The 6,612-nt window shown below is 42.3% G+C and overlaps 1 long non-coding RNA gene across 1 annotated transcript; it reads right to left on the minus strand.

Moving 5' to 3' along the window:
- Nucleotides 1-261: 261 nt before the first annotated feature.
- LOC148146031 (uncharacterized) lies at nt 262-1,509 on the minus strand. Its single transcript, XR_015761023.1, has 2 exons — nt 1,399-1,509; nt 262-690 (listed from the first exon to the last, which is right to left on the minus strand). It is a non-coding gene; the product is annotated as an uncharacterized LOC148146031 (long non-coding RNA).
- Between the last annotated feature and the right edge of the window lie 5,103 nt (nt 1,510-6,612).

Genomic DNA, 6,612 nt, shown 5'->3' on the forward strand with positions numbered 1-6,612 from the left:
TTGCAACGTGGAAGTGGGCAACAAACCTCAGCAACTCTGAAGTTTACCCCTCTGCAGCTTCCCAATTCTTATTTAAATGTTAATTGCAGCACAGCAATTTTTTTCGAAAAGTGAGACACTGCTCCTGTTGGGAACCTCAAATAATCACATAAACTGCTGGAAACATTGAACAGTTCCAACAGCGTCTATTGAGAAGGGGAGGGAGGATTAATGTGTCAAATCTATTCAAGGTTAAAATAAACTCTAACCAGAGATCCTGAGTTTTACCTTTTTACATAAATTAACACTTTCTTTATTCCTACTAATGCTCTTTCACACTAATGCTCTTTCTTTACGAAATTCTGCTCAATTTTGAACAAAACGTATCCAAACAATATTCTTTATTTTGTACAATCGGTTGTTTTATTTCTCGGGGCAAAAGTGAGGACTGCAGATGCTGGAAACCAGAGTTTAGATCAGAGTGGTGCTGGAAAAGCCCAGCGGGTCAGGCAGCATCCGAGGAGCAGGAAAATCGACTTTTTGTCTGAAACGTCGATTTTCCTGTTTTATTTCCCAATCGTGTGCATCAATCTGAGTGCTTTGTGTACAGAGTCCGTTTGCTCACATGAGCCGCATCATTACCCCGACAGACCCTGAACATTTCCGTGAGTTGGTTGCAGTTCCCGCTTGCGGCCAGTAGCTGTCACTAACCTGTGGACAGTGAAGTTCCCGGATCAGAGATTAAAAACAGACAGTAATTATTCCCACTTTGTGTTGGACGGTGTGCAGGAGAAATAATAAGGGTGGGGACCACTGCTATTACAGTTTTAGGGGTGGGAAAGGGATTGGGAACGTCTGAAAGGTAGTAGAAATGGCCATATGGACAGCGTCTATGGTAAAAATGAATATATAACTACAAATTAATACATGTGGAGATGTTACATAAGTGCAAGGTCTGGATTGCATACTCGAGTCAGCCTTGCCCGACTGCGGCCTGTCAGGTGACAAAAGGTGAAAAGATTACCACAGCACAATGTGGGGGTCAGCAGCAATCCAGAGGACAATTGTGGCAGAGTCTGATTAGTAAATGTAGGCTCAGTGCGATTGGTTATGTAAATATAACGGGGGTAGAGCCTGGCTTTTAGAACATAACTCACTGAGTACTCTCACTGTTGGCTTTCAGGGTTGGTGGCTCTGATAGCTACAGCTTTTGTTTGCAAATAATGGCTTCTTATCTTGAGGAATTCTCTGCGTCTCCTGGTCATTCCTAAAAGGTATTATCAACCATAACATGCTAATTAATCCAGGAGAATCAATGCATTCGTTAAGAATCCCGCCCAATTTAAATACAAACCTCTGGGCTGCGTCAGAGAGGAAAATATAAAATAAAATCAGGAGCGGCCGCCCGGCCCCACTTACCGGCAAGATGACATGTTCAGGGAAAGGAGTGGGGCCAAAGCGGAACCTCTCCTCTCCTCTCCCCCCCCCAATATCCACCATCATTACCTTCAGGAACGGTAGTTTATTGACACAGTCCGCTCTCCCTCTGAGCCTTTTCCTTTCTGGGTGGGACCGCCGCCATTTTAGCTCCAGGCCCCGCCCCCTCCCCCGCCGCGCGCGAGCTGGCGGTTAACGGCCGCCACGTGCCCCGAGTGACCGTTAGCAGCTGCTTCAGAAGATAAACTCTTTAAAGAGAAACAACCCTTTCAGGAGAGAAAACAGAAACACAAAAGGGCCGACTTCGGTGTCGCCAAACAAAATAATACGTTTTAGAATGAAAAATACTCCTTCCCACAGGCAGGGAGGTGAAAGTGATGAAGAAATTGTGTGTCGCCGCATCAAGTCCCAAAGCGCGATCTTCCGAATGACGGCCGCCCCCGGACCCCAAACGTTGTCTCAGCTTTATCTCTCTCTGGGCAGATACTGCCAGACCTGAGGGTACTCGGGGGGAGTCCTCGTTCAGGACTTTCTTACAGTTCAGTTGACAGGCGGAACACAATGTGGGAAAGTGTGTGAGGTTATGCACTGGGATTAGAAGGAGAGAGGGAGAGACGGTTTTCTAAATGGGGAAAGGCTTCGGAAAACTGAAGCACAAAGGGACTTGTTAGTCCGTGTTCAGGATTCTCTTCATGTTAAAACGCAGCTTCAGTTGGCAGTTAGGAACGAAAATACAATGTTAGGGTTTGTTTGAGAATTTTAGAATAGAAGAGCAGAATGTACTGCTCAGGCTGTTTAAGGTATTTGAAATATTGTGAGCAGTTTTAGGTCTCATACCGAAGGAATGATTTTTTTATTTCAAGAATATACTTTACTCATAAAAACAAGTATATATACATCTATAGTTAATAAAGAATTTCAATTCAGTACAACAGCATATGAAGAAAACAAACCAAACATTGGAGTTGGACTCTGTCCAGTAAACACTCTGCCCTGGAAGCAGCTGCAAGGTGAGTAGAGACTGTAAGCATCTCCTTCTGGAATGTGTCTTTGCAAAGGAAGTCTGAGGCAAGATGCAGTGTGTCTGTTAAGGTGTGTTCCCAGCACTTGTGTGATGCAGGACTCTGTGCTCTACTGTGTGTTGTCCAGGACACGCTCCGAGACAAACATTGATTTCGCTTGGAGGACCATGAATTCAGTAAAAGAGGCTCTTTTTGTCTGCCCGAAAATTGTTGGTCTTCCAGAACAAGGAGGTGACCTTGACTGTTGCAGACTGACACGTCTTAAGGTCCAGGACTACTTGCTGAAGAGCACACTAAAGCTTGGGATAGCTGCTACCAAGGCTCAGTGGGGCAAGACCACTGTCTGATATCTTCCTTCTGAAGGTAAATGGAAGTCATTTCAGTTATCGAATCCACCTTAAATGCATGTAAATATAATTGTATGTAAAGAGATGTCTTTGGTTCATTGTGACATGAAGGTGCCAGTGTTGGACTCGGGTGAACAAAGTTAGAAGTCGCACAACACTTTAGAGGCGGCACGGTGGCACAGTGGTTAGCACTGCTGCCTCACAGCACCAGAGACCTGGGTTCAAATCCCGCCTCAGGTGACTGACTGTGTGGAGTTTGCACATTCTCCCCGTGTCAGCGTGGGTTTCCTCCGGGTGCTCCGGTTTCCTCCCAAAGTCCAAAGATGGGCAGGTCAGGTGAATTGGCCATACTAAAATTGCCTGGCAGTGGTAGGTGAAGGGGCAAGTGTAGGGGTATGGGTGGGTTGCGCTTCGGCGGGTCGGTGTGGACTTGTTGGGCCTGTTTCCACACTGTAGGTAATCTAATCTAAAACAACACTTGGTTATAGTCCAATAGGTTTATTAGAAATCACAAACTTTCTGGGTGGTGCTACTTCACTGACTGCAATCCATTTATTATTTCTCACCTTGGAACAATACATCAGCAATTACGTTAAGTTTTCCAGCAATGTGTACGATCTTTACATTAAATGGTTGCAGCAAAAGACTCCATTGGATTAGCCTTGCTTCATTTTAAACTTCTCAATGAAGGCTAGTTGGTCTTGATCAGTTTAACTTTGCATTTCATTAATCCTTGTCAGATGTAGACTTCAAAGTATTGAAAAGCCAACAGCAATCCGACAGCCTCTTCTTCTCAAGGACAGTATTTTTCCTATAACTGATATTGTTCCCATGAGAAGTACCCTATGGGTTTCTCTACTCCTGATTCATCGTACTGGAACAAGACAGCACACAACTCCAAGTTATCAGCATCAAATGCCATTTTGAAAAGGCTGGAAAAATCAGGAATGGCCAACACTGGTTCATTCATTCAAATTGCTTTCATCCTTACAAAGGATGCTTCGCATTCTGCTAACCAGACTACTTTTTTGTTAGTTTCCTTCACAGATTTGTTAAAGGTGTTGCAACATGGGGTGAACCCTCTGCTAATTTAAACCTGTAATACAAAATGATTTACTCAGTGTGGTAATCTGCGAAAATTTGAGAGGCCAAGAACTAGTTAAAGTAAAAAGTAACAACTTTATTTCTGAAAGTATAACAGAAAATAATTAACTAATAACCATTTACATCTCCTATTGTTACTTTCCCTTTTATAATACTAGTCCAATAAAACCTCTGATTAAGATTTACAAAAATCCAAATTTCAAAACCAGGCAGCTGTCAGATCTGCCATTTGTATCTTCCTCTGTAGATTTTCTTCTTAGAATTTCTCTTTCACAGGTCGTTGATAGATAAGTGTACCTTTAAGAGACCTATTGTGTGGGCAGTCTGCATTTATTGGTGGCTTGGCAGTTCTCTCTCAACTGTTCACGTTTTCCTGGTTTTATATCCTCAAGCACCAGATTTTGTAATCAGCTTTTAATATTGTCGATATACTAGATTCAAACTTGATTGGAGTTTGGGGTTTTTTTGGTGTATAATTTAAACTGATTGGCCTAATTCACATTTGTTTTTTTGTATCCAACCGACTATTCTAGCTGCTGGATTAAAAGGTTTCATTGTATCTTGTTCAGAACACTCGGTGCAGTCAGATACTTTCCTAAAGGTACAGTACACTTTAACACCTTCATAACAAAGGCACAGCTCTTTATTTGAAATTATGCACACATTTCCAGTAAACTCTCACATTCCAAAAAATCTACTGATTTCTCATTTAGTTTTTGGAATGAGGAATTTTATTAGTGGCTTCACTTTTGCTGTCCTTGACAATATCTGAGTCTGAATGTGTATGCCTGTGTGTGTTTGTTTCTGTATGTACGTGTCTGCAAGTATGTGTGTGTGTTTCTGTGTCAATCTGTGTAGGTTTCTATCTCTGTATCTGTGTGTGTGTCAGTGCATCTGTGTGAATGACTGTGTGTGTCCGAAGGTATATGTGTGTGTGTTCGTGTATGTATTACAGTACTTTTTTGATTATATGTATCTGTGTCTGTCTTTGTACCTATCTATGTGTTTGTGTCTAGTGTGTGTTCATGTTACTGCAGGAATCTATGTTTATGTGTATCTCTGCAATGGGGTCTCTGTTGTTTTCGGGATGAAGCCATTAAAATGGGATCAAACACCTCTCTCTCTGTCTGTCCCTTTTGTATTTAAGATAATACAATGTTGATGATAATGTTGACATGTGTGTGTGTATGTGTCTGTCCGTCTCTGCCTGCAATGGTACTCATTTTGTCCTGATGGAATTTTGGATGAATGAATTAAAATATGGTGAATCAAAGGCTCGAGTCTCTGTCTGCCCATCTTGTGTCTAAAGTGATACAATGCCACCCTCTAGTGAACTTTCCACAAGAATCAGATTTATTTTTGGAGAAAACATTTTAGTCTGTGAATCTCTCATATTGCGCATTTGTTTTGTTCTTCAAAGAATACCTTTGGAGACACAGAACAGTTTTGCTGGATGACTTGTGATACTGTCCTTGAAATATGAGGAGAAGGAGATGAACATGCCCAGTGCTGGTCTCAACTGCTACCATTTTTGAATCCTTTCTTACTTAGAATTTGTGAGAGTACTTCAGAAAACACTGTAAGCAGCAGAAAGTATAATAAAATTCACACTGTCTCCTCACAAATTGGTTCACATGGAGTTGCCTGGATATAATTGCACTAGAAACACTCTGTTTTGAATAACGTCAGGAATACTACTCAAAGATAAATCATTTCCACATTGCAGGGGGTGCACAACATTTCTCCACATGAGCATCTTCACCGAGGGACCTCAGTCCAATTGCAACAATTTCCACACCACAATGGTGTGCATTTGTATGTATGCGTGTGTGTGTGTGTATATCTGTGCATCTGTGTATGTGTATCTGTGCATGTGTTTGTGTGTGCTGTCAGTTTGGATAGTGCTGTGAGCTGTTGCCCTCCCTCTCTAACCCTTGACTGAATCCTTGAGGTTTTTCAGCCTCCACACCTGTCTGATGCCGAAAAACCAGGAGCCCAGAAATTTGTTCGGTGGGTGGGAACTGATAATGTCATATAATACCTGCCACACTTTCTTGCATCGAAACAGCTCATAGTTGGCTGTTTTTGCCATTAGTATGGGGTCTGTTGAATGGTCAAACATTTTCTGAAGAATTATTCTATGAAATTGTATCAGAACCCTCTGAAGTATTTGAATTTGATGGAGATGAATAGATGATTCCAAGCTGATAGGAATTACCCAATAGGAAATTCCATTTGGAATTACCCAATAGGAAATTTAACTTTCCCAGACAATTCCTTTGGATTATGCAATGATGAGGAATCCGCAGGTTTGCAGCTCGACTCTCTTCCTGCACTGGGATAAGGATTCTTATCAGGGTGTCATAGAATACTCCCCACTTGCCTGGATGGGTGTTGCTCCAACAAACACTCAAGAAGCTTGACACCATCCAGGATAAAACAGTCCGCTTGATTGGTACCACATCCACAAATATTCACTCTTGCCTCCACCGATGCTCAGTAGGCCAGTGTGTAGTATCTACAAGATGCACTGCAGAAATTCACAGCCCTGTACAATTCCTTCCAAACCCACAACCACTTCAACCTGGATGGAGAAGGTCAGCAGATACATGGGAACACCAGCACCTCCAAGTTTACCTTTAAGCTACTCATCATCCTGACTTGGAAATATGTCACCGCTCCTTCAGTATTGCTGCATTAAAATCCAAGAACTCCTTCCCTAA

The sequence above is a fragment of the Chiloscyllium plagiosum genome, unplaced genomic scaffold, assembly GCF_037043375.1.
Source record: "Chiloscyllium plagiosum isolate Xiang-an unplaced genomic scaffold, Cpla_swu_hap1 HiC_scaffold_22, whole genome shotgun sequence".
In the NCBI taxonomy this organism is placed as follows: domain Eukaryota; kingdom Metazoa; phylum Chordata; class Chondrichthyes; order Orectolobiformes; family Hemiscylliidae; genus Chiloscyllium; species Chiloscyllium plagiosum.